The 20,355-nt window shown below is 32.0% G+C and overlaps 1 long non-coding RNA gene across 1 annotated transcript; it reads left to right on the top strand.

Annotated features, from left to right (window-relative positions):
* Positions 1 to 1,170: 1,170 nt before the first annotated feature.
* On the top strand, positions 1,171 to 11,806 carry LOC132757961 (uncharacterized). The gene is made up of 3 exons (XR_009629522.1): positions 1,171 to 1,271; positions 1,801 to 1,854; positions 11,745 to 11,806. It is a non-coding gene; the product is annotated as an uncharacterized LOC132757961 (long non-coding RNA).
* Positions 11,807 to 20,355: the final 8,549 nt, after the last annotated feature.

Here is a 20,355-nt window from a genome sequence, read left to right as displayed (position 1 = left end):
TGTTTACTAAATTTTTGTTTTATTCTATTATTATTATTATTATTATTATATATCGAATTTCTGAGATTATTTTGAGATTATTTTATTCAACAAAGTCGTCGAGATATCAACCGATTTCAAAAACACAAATATTAATCAATACACTGAGTATTGATAATTTTGAACTGAGTTCTTGAAGTACTATTGTTTATTACAATGGATCAGGTATTAAGAATTCAATATAAGGCAGAGGAGGACCGGAAGGTGTAATTGACCTGCAAAGTTAATAATGCATGGCCCCGAGGGTTTCAGATCAAGGGACATTATTTATTTCAGGGCCAATTATGACTTTGAGCCCGTCTTTGATGTGTATTATTCTCTGTAATACACTTGATAATTCCGATAATATCGCAATTTTTATTTACTTTGCTATTTCTGTCGTTGAAATTTTGGTCCTTCTAGGCCTACTGTTCAGTACAGTATTTTATCCAGAGTTTTTTCCCGTGTTTTGATGGCCTTAAATGTGACTTAATTGTTTCAGTTTTCGCCCATGCTCGCGTTCAGCGGGTCAGTTATGAAAATAAATTTTCGTCCTCAGGCAAACAAAATAATTTGTAACAATTCACTCACAATCAGCTTAAATCATATTAAGCAATTTTGTAATAATATCTTGTTAACAAGTGTATTTTAATTTCGTGTAATACTGGTCTGGTGCCTGCACGGGACATCTGACTAGTACTTAATACAATAGGTATGTAATTAAAGTCCTTATATCATACTTATTCTGTAAAATATTCTACATGATATTATATGTGTAAGAAAACCGTTTCTCCTGTATTGCTTACTTAATTAGTAATATGCTATTATTATTATACAGTCCGACCCTGGTTATTCGACAACCCTTTATTCGAATACCCGGCATTATCCGAAGTAGATCGGCGGTTCCGTTTTCAATATAAATACGAGCGTATTATTCGAAATGCATTATCCGAATATGCTTTTATTCATATACATGTATATGAAAATATATTTAATATTTAACCTATTATAATTTCAATTTATTTATTAATTGAAGATTCAAAATTATCAAATAAACTACTTGGAAACAACCTGAACCGTCATACAGTAGCGAATAATTTTCATTTCTTTCAATAATAATTACGAAATTTAATAATAGCATTTTCTCTATTTTAGAAGTTTGAACAAGTATCTTGGAATGATTCTAAAGGGATCAGTCCTGGCTTTCGATTTGACCTGTATTGGTCGAAAGAAGATGTTGAAAATTATGATATGTAAGTGTTTATATGTATATTGTTGTTTTTGTTTTTTGATCCTAATATAAAACGTATTTATTTATTTAATTATTATTTAGTTATCTATTTATTTATTTAGTTAGTAAGTCAGTTAGTTGCTTTGTTTCTTGGTTAGCTGTTTAGTAAGATCTTTTTCATTTATTTAGTTAGTTAATTAATTCGTTAAAAGAATGTAGGTAGGTAGGTAGATAGGTAGTTAGGTAGGTAGGTAGGTAGACAGGTTGGCTGCGAGGTAGGAAGGTAGGTAGGTAAGTAAGTAAGTTAGTTAGTTAGTAACCTATTTAGTTAGTTAGTTAGTTATTAAGAATATTTATGGTTTTCCGAGATAATCAGGGAGTACAAACAAACTGTCACGGTCATAACTTAGAAAATAAGCGCAACAGGTTGACTAATCTATTGTGAAAGGTAATACACAGTGAAGCTATAACGGAATATGCTTTTTTTGTACTGGTGGATTTGCTCACATTTACCAAGTTCAAGATAACAATTATCATGATTTATTTTGCAGCTCCGACGTGATCAAAATCAGCTTTGGTGATGCGTCACAAAGACTTGTGCTGTTGTAAGTACTTCAATTTCTAAGGTTATTTACATTAAAATATATAGTTAAAGCGACGGTGATAGAATAAATATGCAAATGATGAACTTTAATTAGAAACATAGCGGGCGACAATTTTAAAATGTATTTTGTTTGTTAATGTAACGTCGTTTACACTATCATTTTAATACTATGTTTGAAAATATGTGTTGTTTAAAGAAGAGTATTCTTGACTGAAAAAGCTAGAAGAACATTCTCCTGTCCGCTGCGATTACACGTAATAGTCCCGCAATTGACTTTAGAGTATTCAATTTTAAAAGGAAGATATCTGTCACGTTTGTTCCATTTTTGTCGGTCGCTCGTTTGCTCCTTGTTGCAGACTAGTATTATTTCAAAGCAAATATTGCTTAACGTTACGATTTTTGATACATTTATAAGCAACTTCAAATATAGACCATCACCATCATCGTCATCATTATAATCATCGTCAGCGGCCTCAGTATCATTTCCTTCATCATCATTATAGATATTTTTTATCATAAATATTTTCAATTTCAATTATTATTTTCATCATCATAATCACTTTATTGAGTCTATATTATCTATTAGATATATAGGGCTTAATATTGACCATTCTTTGTCAGGTGATTTTTTTGTAAATGATATTCTTTGTAACGTAGACACACGTCGTAAATTCATGTAAAGACAAGCAAGACTTTTAGATAACAAGACTAGAACATTATGTTTAGCAACTATACATTGCCACCTAGATTATTTATGTTCCAGGGTCTGAACAAAGGTTTAGATTATTTTGGAATTTCGAAATGGAAAAGATAATATAACCCTTTTTGATATTGCATTAATTTTTATGACTGAAAATATTTGCCTACAGAAATTAATAAAAAAACTAACAAAGATTTGATGTTTTTAAAGCAATAAAAAAGACAAATATTTAATAATAGAATAAGTTAAAACTTGTACTTAATTGTAATTGCACTTGATCAGACTTCGTGTTGCTTTATGTTACTCATTTCAAGAAAATAAATAAGACATGTAGTTTATATAAGTATACTTTTTGACAGCTTCCAATCATTCTTAATCTTCATCTTCACTACATTTTTATATTGTGTTTGTTTAGTTGTATTGTATATTGTAGTAATTATATTTCCAATGACACTATTGGAATTAAGCTTTCAGAATTGTATGGCAAATCCAAGACTTTTGTATATCGCATCCAATCAAGCATGTGTTTTCATAGTAGCAAATAATAGATAAATATAGAATCCATAAAGAAAGCCCAACACGGCAAAATCGAAAATGTTGCAGGCTCGGTTTGATTGAGTCTGTTCATGGACGGTACTGGAAAGTGCAAAGTCCACGCCCCCTAGCACCGGCTTAAGCAGAATTCAACATTTAAACGTGAAATAGTAAAATTTTGAATTTAGAAACATCCGCAGATGTGTTCATACGGCGGTAATCATGGAACCTTCAATGTGACACTTCCGTGCCATTCCATGAAAAGCGGCGTATGGTCCCCAAGTAATAAAAAGCGTGTGCCCTAAACGAGAAAACAATGGGCGGAACTAAATAAAATGGAATTTTGAAAGGGGATCAGAGGTTATGAAGCCTGCGTATCACAGATAAGACGTCAAAAGACAAATTTAAAAAGCAGGCAACATATCCTAATAGTCCAAGAGATGGCGGGGTTTTATTGCAATTTACCGTATCACCAAACGAAACATTGCCATTATAAAGAATATTGTTTGTAGTTCCTAAAAACCCATTTCTTAAGTTAAGCAGCCCGGGCAAAAGTACAAAACTCCAAGATGGCCGCCAATATGGCCGCCAGAAATTACAAAATACCATATAATTTTTGTTTCTTGATTTTTTACATACGGATTTTGTACAAAGTAGTTTCAATTGCACAATATCAGATAAAATATGGCTAATTTATGGTTCAATCATGCAAAAATGACAATTATATGGCAAACTTTTAAATTATCACTATTAATTTACCAAAAAAGTGGTAAAAATGGCTTTTTTTGACAATATGATGACTTTCGTTTTTCCGTATTTACACAATATAAACACAAATGCATTTAAAGTGTGTGTACTTTATCAATTAAACATAGTTAGACAATTTAAGCATAAAAAATCATTTTCTGGGCATTTATGCCGTAAGAGTAGATCTTCAAAAGTGGGTGGGGTAATATCACCGAAATAAAAATTAAATTACAATGTTCTCAAAACTTGCCTTTACTTTATAATTTCAGTTTAATGTATAGGAAATTGTGTTTTAATTGTATGTTCTTTATCATTTTAACATTTGTTGATAAGACAAGCATAAAAAGTCATAACTTGACGCATTTATAACAGAAGAGTACAGCTTCAAAAGTGGGTGGGGTAAAATAACCCCAAGAAAGCGCGCTCAAAATTAATAAGCTCCTTAAACTTGCCCTTATTTCACAATTTTAGTGCAATAATAATATATTAATTGAATTTTGTGGTAAGATATAAAATAAATATTTATTACATTTAAGAAGAAAAGAAACATCATGTCATAGCAACCTTTAAGATAATCACAATTAACCAAAACTTTAACAGGTAAAAAACACAGTTTTTGCATTTTGTTGCCCTTTAGTATATCTTTTTGACACAAAGTAGAATAATTGTGCTACAGTTGTTTTAGCTGATTATAGCTGTATTAGTTTGGCATTAAAATCATTACAAGAGAATGTATCACACAGGGATAGAATTAAAAAAAAAATGGGTCCAACAAAACACTTTCAAAATTAAAGTGCTAATTGAACATGCTTTTACTTTTTAATGTTTAATAGTCATGTTTTGCCATTTTCTGACAATAATTATAAATAAATTATGTTAACGATGAACCTAGCATAGTCATATTTTGGTAAAACACGTTTATTGCAGATATTTTTGTGAAATCTACGAAATTCTTACTGAATATTTTTTAATAAAAAAGTTTGGAAAGCTTTACTCCCTATTGTTGGTCAAGTTAATATGGTCTTCATTAAAAATCGCCAGTTATAATGACGTTATGTATTTATACTGTGTTTATCTATAGTGTATGGAGAAAAAACGTATCAAATCTTGTATGTTTGTTCTCAAAAAGATGTTTATTTTATGTTTAAAAAAGAGGCTGTATTGCAATTTCAAGTATTTTCAAATTTCAGTATATAAATTCTTTAATAAACTAAGAAAAAAAAACATCATTTAAATGTTTTATCTATCATAATTAATTCACACAAAAATGTATGAAAACAAAATGCTAGTATTTTTGTAACTTTTGTTTCATCTTTGTATCATAAAATAGACGAAAGTGTTCTTTAATTTAAATTGTCGCGAGGCATGTGTCTCAGAAGAGTAGCACTAAAAAGTGTGTGGGATAAAATTGAACTTAAACCTGAAGACATCACGATGCTTATACAACATACAGTTATGGGCAGAAACAGTTTTTATTACGTTCTTTCTACCAAAAAATGTAATATCACTTATTTTGATACATGTTTACAACACCTGTACATAATTGGTTATGTTTTTCTTAAAGGCCCATTATGCCTCAGACAAGCTTTTATCTTCCTTTCTCTAAAGATTTTATAAATTTTGGTATAGGTTTATGTTATCCATATCGTCACTCACTGGCCAATCACCAGAACTTTTTTTTATCTGTTACATTTTGGCAATAAGTAAAGTGAATTAGTATTTTGTATGGAAGTTAAAATACTACTTTGCTTAGTCATTTTGCTACATTTACTACAAAGAATTTTAGATTTATCGCTGTTTTATTCAGGTAACAAGCATCTTACATTCTCTTAAACCATTATTTATTTTTTTTTGTTTTTGAGGCATAATGTGCCTTTGATAAAGGTAAGAAATTTTGCATCATAATTACAATCAAGAACAAGTGCATTAAAAACATCAAAAGACACACTTATATATTAATCAAGAACCATGATATCTTTGTAATGCATTTTGTGAGAGTGTAGTTGTGAAATTTGATTTAAACACATCATCATTTTTTAATTTGACACAGGTAACAAGTATTGTCATTTATAAAATAAGCAATCATATATGAATAAGTTTAGCAAAAGTTGTGAAATTAACTGCACACAAAACATTCAAATAGTTAAAACATGTTTAAGCTATCAATACTTGTCACAGAAAAACATACATCTTGAAAGTATGCACTAATACATTCTGTACAAAAGTCGATTTAAAAGCAACAATTTTCACATTAAGCAACCGACCAGCATTTAGTTGTAATTTACATCTATAAGTACATAGTCGCTGTTTCCTTCAGATCCACTAGCTATGTTATGTGTAGTCTCAGTATTCGGCAAAAATAAGGTTTTAAATGTCAGTACTTTGGGAGTCACTCTGAGAACTGACTGTGTAGATGGCAAAAATGGTGCATCAGCTCCTGACAGTTTGATCAATCTGGGATGTTATATTTTTTATCCTTGAAAATCGTTCAGCACAATAACATTGCTGTGTTGCATAGTTTTAGTTTCTTCTTTTTGACTTTTTTCCCGTTGGGTAGTTCTAGTATTCCTTCGTGAATACTGAATATCACCATTAAGGATGTGTTGCCTGACTTAAGAGTTCTCCTTTGTTGGCTTTTATCTGATATTAAGACTTCATAACCCTATTTTAAAAAGTTCAGTCATTAAGTTCAACATAATTTTCATATTTAGGCTACACGCATTATTTTACTTGGGCCATACACTGTTTTTCATGGAGTGACGCAATGGTTACATTGAAGATCTTTGGATGCTTAAAATTTTAAGTTTCACTATTATAATTTCATTACATTTTTGTTTAAATACTGAATTTTATTTTGCTTGGAGGACGTTGTTAGAAGCTTGCATATATCATTGCTGTCCCAAAAATAGGCATAATCGAACCGAGTGTAAATGTGCCATATTGTGTATCTCTCTATTTGCTTGTACGATTTTGAGCATATGTATTCTAAACAATGCTAGTCTGGCATAAGTTACAGGTGTTAATAGGGAAAAATACAACCCCTAAAGAACTTCCAATAAACAGTAAAATTGAAAATGTTGCATACTTGGTTTGATTGAGCCTGTTCATGGATGGTACTGGATAGTGCAAACTACCGTCCACACCCCAAGCAACTCCTCAATGATGATTCAACCTTTAGCATGAAATAGTAAAATTTGAATTTTGAAACATTCGCAGATGTGTTAATACTGATGTCATCATGGAAAGCTCAATGTGACTTATTTCAGCCAGTACATTAAACGTGGCGTATGGTCCCACAATTAACTCGACCTTAACATGCAACACATCTGTTGACCAGACAAAAGTATCAACGCATGAAATGAAAAATTAGCGGTGACTTTGAGCAACACATCTTGTTTTAGCGTGATACACATCAGATCAATGTTAAAAAAAGTTATGTATAATTGTAAAAAAAATCATCCATGAAAGACAATGTCGTTGGAAAGACAACGCCATCTATTAATCATATTATGAATACGGAAGTTCAAGTGTGACTTGATTTTTGAATGTGACAAATCGATATAATATCAAAACACATTTTTATTAAGTTATTTAAAAAATCCATCCAGGAATGACATAATTATTGACTTAACATGACCATCAGTGCACAATTTATGCAAAATATGCAAAGGTATGGACCACACTCAAAGAAAGGAAAATGGAAGCATTGTACAAATAATAATTCCTCTCAATATTTTGTACGGGAGGGCATAAAATGCTGCTTTTATTTTAAGTATTGAAATTGACTGTTTTCTTTTGTGCAGAATGTATTAATGCATTTATACTTATATTAATATATGCATTTATATTGTATTTTAAGTTTAATTGATATGATAAAGACTTAAATACATTTCGCTATCCACTATTGCAATTTTCTATGACTGTGATTTTATTCAGTATGTTATTTGCACAACATTCATTAATAAATGCTCCTTTCATCAATGACAATAACCATTTCTCTTTTCTTTCATGTTAGATATTATAGTAGTCAAAGTTTAAATGATACCAATCAACCAAAATTAAAGTTTATATTAAAATGTAATGAGATCGAATATCCACTTTACAACTTTTGCTGGAAGAACATTATCAAAAAATCTTTTCAAAAAAGTATTTATCCATACAATATTTTTGTTTCCAAAACATAAAAAATGCCATCATATAATTGTTAAACATATATTATAGACCAATAAAAGCAAGTTGATGAACATTATATTTAATGGTTTAGGTGTTATTTTTCAATATAGAGTTTTAAAACTCTAAGATATATGATAAGGTAACTACTTTCAATGACTTATCAAGCTATAATCAACTGATAAAGACAGACAACTATGAAATTATTTTATTCTACGATATAAAGGCAACAAAATCTCAAAAATGTGTTTCGGTACCATTCATTTTTTGTGATAATTTTAAATTGCGATGACTCGATGTTTCTTTCTTCTTTAATGTAATACATTCTTTATATTTCTTATCACAAAATTCAATTACATGATAAATACACTAAAATTGAAAAGTAAAGGCAAGTTTTAGAAGCTTAATAATTTGAACTTTTTTCTTCTTTTTTCTCCTCTTTCTTTCTCGGTTATTTTATCCCACCCACTTTTGAAGCTGTACTCATCTGTGATAAATGATCAGGTAATAAATTGTTAAGCTTAACTTATCAAGAAATGTTCAAATGATTAATAAAATTCAATTAAAACACAATTTACTATTATACATTAAACTGAAATTATTATGTAAATGCATGTTTTTGGAATATATTGTAATTTTGATTTTTTTTCCCAATAATTTTACCCCACCCACTTTTGAAGATCTACTCTTACGGCATAAATGACCAGAAATGATTTTTTTATGCCTAAATTGTCTAACTATGTTAAATTGATAAAGTACACACACTTTAAATGCATTTTTGTTTATATTGTGTGAATACGGAAAAATGAAAGTCATCATATTGTCAAAAAATGCCATTTTTTACCACTTTTTTGGTAAATTGATTGTGATTATTTAAAAGTTTGCCATATAATTGTCATTTTTGCATGATTGAACCATAAATTAGCCATATTTTATCTGATATTGTGCAATTGAAACTACTTTGTACAAAATCCGTATGTAAAAAATCAAGAAACAAAAATTATATGGTATTTGTAATTTCTGGCAGCCATATTGGCGGCCATCTTGGATATTTGTACTTTTGCCCGGGCTGCGTAACTTAAGAAATGGGTTTTTAGAAACTACAAACAATATGCTTCATAATGGCGATGTTTCTTTTGGTGATACGGTAAATTGCAATAAAACCCCGCCATCTCTTGGACTATAAGGGTGATTCAACATTATTCAAGTAGGAATATTGGAACCACCCATATAGAAAATGCCGAAAAGTTGAAACTAAAAATACCAAAAGCACAACAATAATGTCGTGCTGAACGATCTTCAAGGATCGAAAATATAACATCATTGATTAAATGTACGGGGAGACTTTTTACAGCCGCCACACGGCACAAATAACACGGATGTGATCATAAAATAGATAAATACAGAATCCCTAAAGAAAGTCCAAACAAGGCAAAATTGAAAATGGTGCAGGCTCGGTTTGATTGAGTCTGTTCATGGACAGTACTGGAAGTGCAAGCTACTGTCCATGCCCCCCCTAGCACCGGCTTAAGCAGAATTCAACATTTAAACGAGAAATAGTAAAAATTTGAATTTAGAAACATCCGCAGATGTGTTCATACGGCGGTAATCATGGAACCTTCAATGTGACACTTCCGTGCCATTCCATGAAAAGCGGCGTATGGTCCCCAAGTAATAAAAAGCGTGTGCCCTAAACGAGAAAACAATGGGCGGAACTAAATAAAATGGAATTTTGAAAGGGGATCAGAGGTTATGAAGCCTGCGTATCACAGATAAGACGTCAAAAGACAAATTTAAAAAGCAGGCAACATATCCTAAGGGTGATTCAACATTATTCAAGTAGGAATATTGGAACCACCCATATAGAAAATGCCGAAAAGGCGAAACTAAAAATACCAAAAGCACAACAATAATGTCGTGCTTAACGATCTTCAAGGATCGAAAATATAACATCATTGATTAAATGTACGGGGATACTTTTTACAGCCGCCACACGGCACAAATAACACGGATGTGATCATAAAATAGATAAATATAGAATCCCTAAAGAAAGCCCAACACGGCAAAATTGAAATAACTCAGTAATATCTAGTCACACGCTAAATAGATATACTTTTATTCCTGTGTTAGTTCTTATATGTTTGTTTAGAAATTAACTTCATGTACGAGGATTGATAAACAAGTTATTGGTCCAATGTACTTCCGGTAGTCAGAGAACCCAACTTACGGTCTTACTTTTCAATATAATCGCCCTCTACATCAAGGCTCATAGCCCGCCTCCATGACACTTTCATTGCTTTCAAAACGTCTCGGAAACAGGTAGAAGGCAGAGGGGCAAAGTACGGAGAAAATGAGGAATGAGGAAGAATTTCAAAGCCGCAGTCAGGATCAGCAGCCATCGTAACTTGGGATGTGTGAGCTGGTGCATTGTCCCGCAGGTGCAAAACGCCTTTAGTCAGTTTTCTTCTCCTTTTACGCGCGATTTTTGACACAGACGTCTCAATTCGTCTGCATAGTACGTACCGTTTATGATACGACCTTGCTCAAGATTGTCAATCATGATTATCCCCTGACTATCCCAAACAATTGAAGCCGTTATCTTCCTTGCTGATGGCACCCTCATGAATCTCTTCGAAGGGGATGAGGTGAGCCTTGGTGCTTCCACTGCATGCTCTGTTTTTATTCTAGATCGAAGTGATGGTCCCATGTTCTTCATTCATTAAAGTACGATCCGGAGATAAAGCCCCTGATCCGGGTTTCTGTCATCAGTCAAACTGCCTGTGGGATCATCAGACAGAAATGGCTTTGACATGTCATAGGCATTTATGTCCAGAATTGTCCATCTGAACTTTTTTTTTTTTTTTTTTTTTTTATATTTTTTTTATCTCTTTTTTTTTTTTTTTTTTTTTTTTTTTTTTTTTTTTTTTTTTTTTTTTATATTTTTTTTTTTTTTTTTTTTTTTTTTTTTTTTTTTTTTTTTTTGTTTTTTTTTTTTTTTTTTTTTTTTTTTTTTTTTTTTATTTTTTTTTTTTTTTTATATAATCATTACCAAAGCGTATATCCACTTCCCTAGCAAAGCTTCGCAGGTCTCAACTTCTGTCGCACATGAACAGATCGTGCACAGCTTCGGCAGTTTCATCATTGATGGCCTCTTTTGGCCGCCCAGGCCGCCCATCATCTCCAATGCTCTCCCTGCCCCCCTAAAATTTAGCAGTCTATTTTGTCACAGTGCTATAAGAAGGGGACTTCTTCCCAAGTGTATCTATGAAGTTGTCATGGATTTCCTTGGTGCACATCCCTTTTTTACAGAGGTATTTCATGACGTATCTGATTTCAACTTTCTCGATTTGGTATAAAATGGCACAAAACCTTACTGATCAAAGTGTGTTTTATGTTATCCCGCGTGTAACTCCGTCAGTAATCTTCAATAAGATATCGGTATCGACGTATCGTGTGTAAATGTCAGTGTAGTGGCTAGATGTATATCGGGCCCGAAAAACTTTTTTGATCATTCCTCGTAAAACTTACGTATGAATATCAAATTAGAACTCTTTTAGACATTTGTTTATACTTTTCTTTGCTATCAAATATGGAAGCGTATTTCTTGTGTATGTGTAATATGTCTATAAAAGTCCTTTATTCCAGGAATAAAATCAATCAACCAATCACTCAAACATCGTCTTTATCAATATACATTTACATTTTCTGTTATCATCATAATTATTATCATCATCAAACAGGTTCTTTTATGAAAGCGAGATCAATAAGAATGAGGAGAATGTGAAAGTCTGCGAAGAGGACCCTTTCAATCTCGTAAATTTTGAACGATTTGAGTTTCAAAAACAATGCCGAAAAGTGAAAGAAAATGAAATTGTACAATTGTTTTAGTTTTTGTCCGGAAATGAATCTGTTTAAAAATAAACCTAGTTTTTTATTCTAAATTAATCGATCTTATTTTACAAAAAAAAATGACGCGAATTACAAAAAAATTTTAAAATTTCGTTGGGAACCCGGGCACGCCCATGTAAAAAAAACTCCCTTTTACACTTTTATTCAAATTTAAAAAAAAGGGTTAAATTTTTTAAAAAACCCCTTTTTTGTTTTGGTTTTTTTTAACAAAAAAATGGGAAAAATAAAAAAATACCTTTGCCTTTTTCAGTATTAAGGAAATCCCAAATTTAAAAGTCATGATGGGGCATTATTCAAATTTTTTCAGTTTAAATTTTTTCATTGGGATAAGGCAAATATTTATCCCTACCTTTAACCCAAAAAGTACAACATTCAAGACATACAAACCTTGAACAGAATGTTACCCAATTTAAACCCAAAATTCACGGCCTTCCTCTACCCCTCCCCCGTTGTCTTTAAATGGCGGGAAAAACCCTTAAAAAAAACCCCAACACTTGTTTTTGTTTGAGGAATGTTGTTTAAAAAGTGACCACTTTTTTGGCGCCGCCCCTATCCAAAAGTTACATCAGGGAGATACCAGAAGGGGGTGTGCCCGCTTGTGTTTTGGGCTTTGAAGGGCGGCGGTAGCCTCCCCCCTCATCGCCAAGACAGTTTTGGACTTGTTAGAGGCTAGGTCCTAAGGTCGATAATTATGTAACGTGTAACCAACACGAAAAAGCCTTTAACTCTATCTCAATCCAGTGAGAAGATGCAGCACTTTGAAATCAATTTTAATGGAAAAACTATCGCAAAATAGTTATTTTTGGCAATTTTGAGATGTCCCCTTGTTGTCATGGTAACAGAAAAATTAAGACTAAGCATGTTGTTACAAAGGCAATGGTCAACATGTGTGCCAAGTTTGCTTAGTATTGAAGCATTTTTATAGTTTTATAGTTTTATAGCAATTTGAATTTGAACTTGTAACGGGAAACTTTTCAATGAAAACAGCCATTTCACAAAATGCTCATGCAGTAAGGGGTTAAGGATATTAAGACCGTCTTGATTTGGTATCGCATGCAAAATCAAACCACTCAACTTTTGCTGAGCACCATCTTATATTATCACAAGTATAATTTCTTTCCAATTTTTGAAAATTCTGATTCATCAAAGCCATATCGTGCAAGATTTTTGACAGCATTTTTTCTTCAAAATGACATTGCTTATGCCGCGGGATACATGTGTCTAGGCAAACGTAGAAGGCTACATGAAGGTAATTTACGGTCGAGAAAAATCTAATTGAAACGTCGACATCACAAAGCCCGTTTGAAATGGGCCATGGAGCATACACAATTATTGCACCGTCTTTAGGGAAGTAAAACTTACTTTAAGTGACCCTCAAAAAGTACACTTTTTGGCCAATCAATGCATAAACAATATCGTTTTTACCATGAATCGCCAATAAAAGACTTAAACCATGTGGTTGTTAGTTTCTATCGAATGTTTGTGTGGCATACATTAATTTTCGCTAGTACTACACCTCTAGCATAGTTAATTACACTTGCACTTGTTGTAGGAAATAGGTGTCAGAGATTGGTCATACTGTTCGTTTTTTTTTTAACTTTTACTTTTGGTAATGCAAACGTCTGTTTTTTATTCATGTCATTTATCATATTGGAATATGTTGCTAAACTGTTCTATTCAGTGTATTACTTGTAAAGTCTTAACAGTTCTCATCAGAACAAGATAAGTTTTCGCTGCGCCGCACGTTCTTCGTACGTCGCAATCTAAATTTTCCTACTTTCTATCAGATGTTTTCATATGACTGTTTCTCGCTCGTTTCCTTAGTTATTAAACTAAATGTTCTTAGAATGACGTCATCCTATCAGCAGAGGAAGTTAACGTGATATTGTCTAGGCACATAGTCAGATATTTGATATACACGTTATTTATTCAAGCCTATTCATAACAAAACATAACATAACATAACATTATTTTATGTACACCGGGAATACAGGCCTGTGTTTGTTAACATTTAGAATTTTCCAGTAGCTAGAGTACATATTTTGTAAAAGACTTAATATAATTTAAAATAATGATTTTATAGTAAATTATCATATTTTATACTTATATATACTGGCGTGCAGACCATATCTCCTACACTTAAGAAGGAATTTCAATGAAACTCACATGAATCAGGTCTCTAGTCAAAGGTCACACTTAGATATTATTGAAAAACACTTTTCCGGAGAAAAACTTTTACACTTTTACATGCATATAGCTTGTACAGGGATTTCAATATTACTTGGCACACATGTTCACCATTGTAAAGGCGGAGTGTCGCGTGCAAAATTTAGATCCTATGCGGTCAAGGTCACACGTAGGTGTCAAAGTTTAGATGAAAATGTGCATTCGGACCATTAAGTCAACATTTATTAAAGTATTGAAACACAAATGATCATTATCATGACTACTGGTGTGAAACGTGTAATAAAGGTTATTATATGCAAGGTTAAGGTGACAAGAGATGATAAAATATAGAGATTGTACAGAATATATATCCTTCACATATGGATGGATTCTAATGAAACTTCATAGAAATGTTCATCACTATAAGAAGTAGTGTCACATGCATGGTATCTAGGTAAAAGGTTAAGGTCACACTTAATAGTCATTGAAAAATGCTTGTTCGGAGCCGAACGTTTACATTCATTAGGAATTTTAATGTTAATTTGCACAAATATACACCATTGCGAGGCTGTTAAGGTCACAATTAGAGGGCATTAAAAATGCTTGTTCAAAGCCGAACTTCTATATTCTTTGGGGGAATTAATGTTACTTGGCACAAATGTTAACCATTGTGAGTCTAAGTATTGCGGACATAATACAAAATCAAGGTCACATATAGAGGACAAAATGTGTGTACGGGGACCATTTAATCATTTATTGATAGATTGTTACACAAATGATAACTATCAATAGTCACACATGTAATTTATATATTCATTTTCAAGGTTAAGGTCACTAGAGATGATAACATATCCAGATATTGTCCGGATATTGCCTAGTTCATATCACCTATATACTTATATGCATACATATAATGCCCACATCTCTGTCAAAAGTTTTTGTGACGGGCGTATTTTGCGACAATGTTGTCATTTTTCTTTTTCAGATAATGTTTGGTAACACAGATTTCTTGACATACCAGCTGCAGACTGTTAATATAAACAACATGCACCAGTTTACCATGGATATTTTAGAGAATCCTTTTGGAACAAGGAAATTATTTTTGCATGGCTACCGTTTAAGTGTCGAGTAATATCTGATAATAAATTACGCGAATTGAAGTTTTTTTTGCAAACACAGATGTTGTCTAAATATGTAAGAAATTTATAAATTAAACATGACCGATAGAAGACATTCCAGATTATATATTTTTGTCAATATTTTTGCTAAATCTTTGCCACGCACACATATTAATATTGAAGATAAAATGAATCTGAGATGATAGTGTTATAATGAACTGATGACCAGCATTATTTTAGTATTGATTGTTAAGCTTATACATGCGATGATGATGATATATCTGTTGCATACTTACAAACTCAAACACTACCCAAAAAGGAAATATTTATCACATATCCTTGTCGGTCTCCGTCGCTATTGCGATGTAATAAAAACGCTACATCCCGGCCGTGTCATATTATGACGTGATGCCGTTTGCATTTTATAATTTAAATAGAACATTGCGTAAAGATGCGCTAAATGCTAGCGTTAAACATGAGATTTTAATGTATACAATACTTATTCGGATATGTGATAAAAAGCTTCATTATTGCATTTATTAAACTCGTTGAGTAAAATAATATGATACTTACTATAGGCTCGCATAATAAATGTTCAGCTCATGAAATAAATTCAATATTGATTCTACACTCATTCAATATCCTCTGTCCATCACATGATAGTATGATACTGAAGGACGATCCATATTTAATGTCATCATATTGTGGTAAAATATACAGCTACATGTATTATAAACAGCAGCATACCTTCAGATTCACGCTAATTTTCATGATGTTTCTGAAAATATGTTTTATAGTTAAACATAGTGAAGTGAAAACAGTAAGTATCGCAAACGGCGCTTACCTTTTACGTAAATTACAAAAATGTTGTCAAAAATACTAGACGAATTAGTAACGCAGTAGAAATATGGTATTACAACACCAATTTTCAAATTGAATTATTGCTAAGTGGATCATACTAAACTTGATCTTTTCTCATAATTTGATTTTTTTTCTCTATAATATTCTATGACCTTGTCATATTATGAATGTATTGTCTTCATACTTGGACAAAACACTCCGCCAGACAATTCCTGTATATAGACGATATTGATTGTGACCTTTGAACGGCAAAATAATGAATGCTGCTTGGTTTCATTTTAATTTTTGCTATATTTGTCTGTAACTTTTTTCTATGAATGGATTGTCTTCATACTTATGCAAAACTACCTTGATTTACATTTGAACTCAATAATGATAACCCGAAATTTAAATTTGCAAAATGAAGATCATACGGATATATTGTACACAACTCGATTATATACAGAAAATGTAAACCTATTAATATAGTTTGAATATATATAAACACTTGTTTTTGCTCCGTAAATACTGAATATCACATGAAATTTTATCTTTAAGGATAGGCCGAAAATAGGTAAAAGGAAAATCAATTACGCTCTGATTGATCTTAATAAGTGTCTTTAGAAGTTGAATTCACGTAGTTGTTAAATAAATAATCTACAACGTCGAACAACGTTGATCTTGAATTGAGAAAATATAAACGAAAAGTCAAAAAGCACTAATTGAAAACGATCGTGCCGCCTTATTACCAGGGTAAATAATTCTGAATCGTATGACTTTTTTCAAAGTACCGTATGTAAAAGCTATCGAAAAGTTTACGCGTCGAAATATTAAACGCGGAGCTATTTGTGTATACAATTTTTTCCCATGGGTCTGATTTTGATCAATAAATCCCTTCGATGTACAGCTAGAATAAATTCGGAACCAAAATTTCCTTCCGATTTTCATCATATAAAGTCATATGTTGGTTTCCCCTTTGGTGATGCACAGCATGTTATATTAATAAATGAGAGCGGGAACAAAGTCCATGTCTCAACCGCTGAGAAGGCAGTATAAAAGAGAAAACAAAAAATAATGTATTGCAAAAATAAGTATACTGATCAGAGACTTATAGTACAGATTTAATACAGCAAGATGTGAAATTATGTAAGGAAAACTAATGCGTACGCTCCCTTCGGCATATGAGTATATTCGATTTGTCTCCTTTTATTTTATCATGACATATCATTTTGGCGAAACATGTTATGGTAATGGACATTTTGAAAAATAAAGTCGATGAAAGTTGAAAGGTGGTACAAGGTTCTCTCGGTGATAATATATTGCATGGTGATATTGTAGCTATAATGTTAACTGTTACTATTTTTCGGAACATGAAATAGTAAAACGCTATTTAGAAACAATAATCGATTTATACAGTATTATAAAGGATTCAAACGGAATGAACCATTGCTCGTAGTGTTAAGTAACGGAACTTTTTCGATTTTTCGTTTTACCGCTTTGTTCACTTCGAAGGTAATTTTTTGTTTGAGTAAAGAATTATTTTGAAGCCGAGCATGCACATAATTTTTTGTAGACTGGTTCTAATGATTTAAGTATCAACACGCGTTCCCATAGCTCAAATATGATTCACAGAAATGGATGCCGCCAGCAATCATTCTCAACACTGTGGAGAGGCCAATCAAAGCGAATAATCTAATATCACATGATAACAAAATGGACGTCAAAAATCAACAAGTGATGCGTAAATGGACACGCCCAACCGCCATGTATGTCGGGCTACCTATTTGTAAAACTGAAAAATACCATTATCAATGATCGAACTCAGTACCAGTCTTTACGCTAGTGCAAGATAAATACATCAAATAGAAATATGTTTTGCTGTATATATAGTAGTGCAACTAATTATACTACATAAACTAGAACCTTGGCCTTAGAAATACCGCTTCAAAAGGTTCATCTGAGGCTTATTGTGATATTTTTCTTATGGGCAATATATCTTTAATTCTGACTGTAGAGAAAAACACATATTTTGCCCGATTTCTAACTTTTATATTTGACGTCATATCTGTGATATGCAGGCTCCATAACCTCTGATCCCCATACAAAATTCCAATTTGTTTAGTTCCGCTCATTGTTTTTTCGTTAAGTGCACATGATTTCTAATTCCTCAGGACCTTACACCGCTTGTCATATGAAGGTTCCATTATAACAACTGTGCGAACACATCTACGATTCTTTCTAAATTAAAACTGAATCATTTCATGTTGAAATGTTGAATTCTGCTTATGTCAGTGCTAAGGTCGTGAAGGGTTTGCACTTGGCAGTACCATCCATGAAAGGCTCAATAAAACCAAGCCTGCAATATTCTCAATTTCGTTGTTAAGGTTTTTTTTAGAGAAACTTATTTTTCTCTACTTTCTGATGGAAACAAAAACAGTTTTTATTCCACTTTCTAACCACTGTTTTCCCCGTTTACCTTTAGGTTGCCTTCCATTTAAATCCGCCGACATGGATATTTGGAGGCTCATGTTGGAAACCGGCAGCATACTGGTACTGGCATTCATTGCGTCTAAAAAGGTCACCAGAACGTTCGTCCTATTCGGTAATACTATAAATGGCCATGGTTCTAACCAACAGAACTGAGTATCTACACTAGATATATAACATTCTATTTGTAATCATCCCATCCAGGATAACAAACAAACAAACAAAGAATCAAACAAATCAACAATAAAACACGGCTTTTCGACAAGATGCCATTTCAGAGTTAAACTGTGCCTCCGTGTACTATAACTTATTTAGGAGTTCACATTAACTATTGGTCTTCTGAAAGATGAACTTTAAAGTGAATCATTGACATTAAATTTGAAACTGAATTTTGGCATTGTATTTACATTTTCAAAAACCACACAAAAAGCGGAAGTCATCAACCATATTTGTCATGAATTATTTATAAATTTTAAGAATGGAAATTTTGTAAGATAGGAATGTAGCTTATTTATTGTGTTAACTTGTCAGCAAAAAGAATAACATGAATTAATATTCCTCAGGTGCGGATCGAGTATCATTACAAGAGGGGGACCAAAAATAAAAACGCCTTAACTTGGCTAAAATAATTGATATCCAAATTTCAAACGGGTTCCGCCAATTAGCCAAATAAATGAATCCACACGTATTTCTATAAGTTAAATAAACATTACGTTATTTCAGTATTAATAATTTTCATATAGATTTAGGTATTCATCATTTACACAAGAAATATATTCGATATAAACAAAAACACACGTTCAGCTAACAGAGATTAAAGTGCAGGACATTATTTAGAATTTTCGAGGCTTTACGTCGTTCATTTACAACAACACTTATTATAACCACTCGCAATTTTTTCCGATTGTTTTAGTCATACTTATGGAGGAAATGAATCCTTGGCATAGCCATCCGGAAGTGTTCAAAGCAGGAAGTTGGAATGCACAAGGTCGTACAAATGTATAAATACAAACGTTTGAATCTTCATTGTATTGCAACGTGCAAATCTCACTGTTGTCTTCTGTTGTTATGTATGCAACATATTACATGTATATAATTTATATCTGACCAGTTGGTATTTCCAATATTATCATTGTTCTATTTTTAGAACATAAACTACATGTATGTACTAGAACTTTCTTAACTGTTGTAGAAAACTCATGCATTATATTTAGATAGAAATTTCTGGAATGATCTTTATTTTTCTTTAATAATTTTTCTGTAATAAATTTGTTATTGTTACAAGTTTGTTGCTGGCTTTTCTTTCTTGTTACGCCTGGCTCGTAACAGAAATTGGGGGCTCGTCCGGGATTTGAATATTTCTTTTTGGCTACATTATTGGAAATTATTACCGTTTATTTTACATTTTATTATTACCGTATTTACTCATCTGAGTTGATATCATAGTTGTTCTATTAAGTGTGCCTTTCAATTTTGAAATTTTTGAAACACACCACTTTTAAGTTTAAAACCAGCAGCAAGCAGTCATGTCTTTTAATTTAGAAAAGTTTGTAGCTGAACCTTCCCAGGAGGTATTAGATTTGGCTAAGAAAACTGATTTGCTCGATCTTGCAAAAAAGTATAATTTATTAGAAATTAAATCTTCAATGCGTAAACAAGAAATTAAAAATCTTCTGATTCATTATTTTGTTGATGAAGATATTTTTGGAGAAGATGCACTTTCTCACATTGTTGAAAAACACTCTGAAATTTATGAATTAAAGATAAGAGAGCTTGAACTTCAATTTAAATTGAATTAGTTGTTTGCTATTGTTTGTAATACACATATATT

Source organism: Ruditapes philippinarum, unplaced genomic scaffold (assembly GCF_026571515.1).
Source record: "Ruditapes philippinarum isolate M1 unplaced genomic scaffold, ASM2657151v2 ctg15771_1_1_1_1, whole genome shotgun sequence".
Lineage (NCBI taxonomy): Eukaryota > Metazoa > Mollusca > Bivalvia > Venerida > Veneridae > Ruditapes > Ruditapes philippinarum.
Note: the sequence above shows the minus strand (reverse complement) of the source record. Positions and strands in the feature narration are given on the sequence as shown.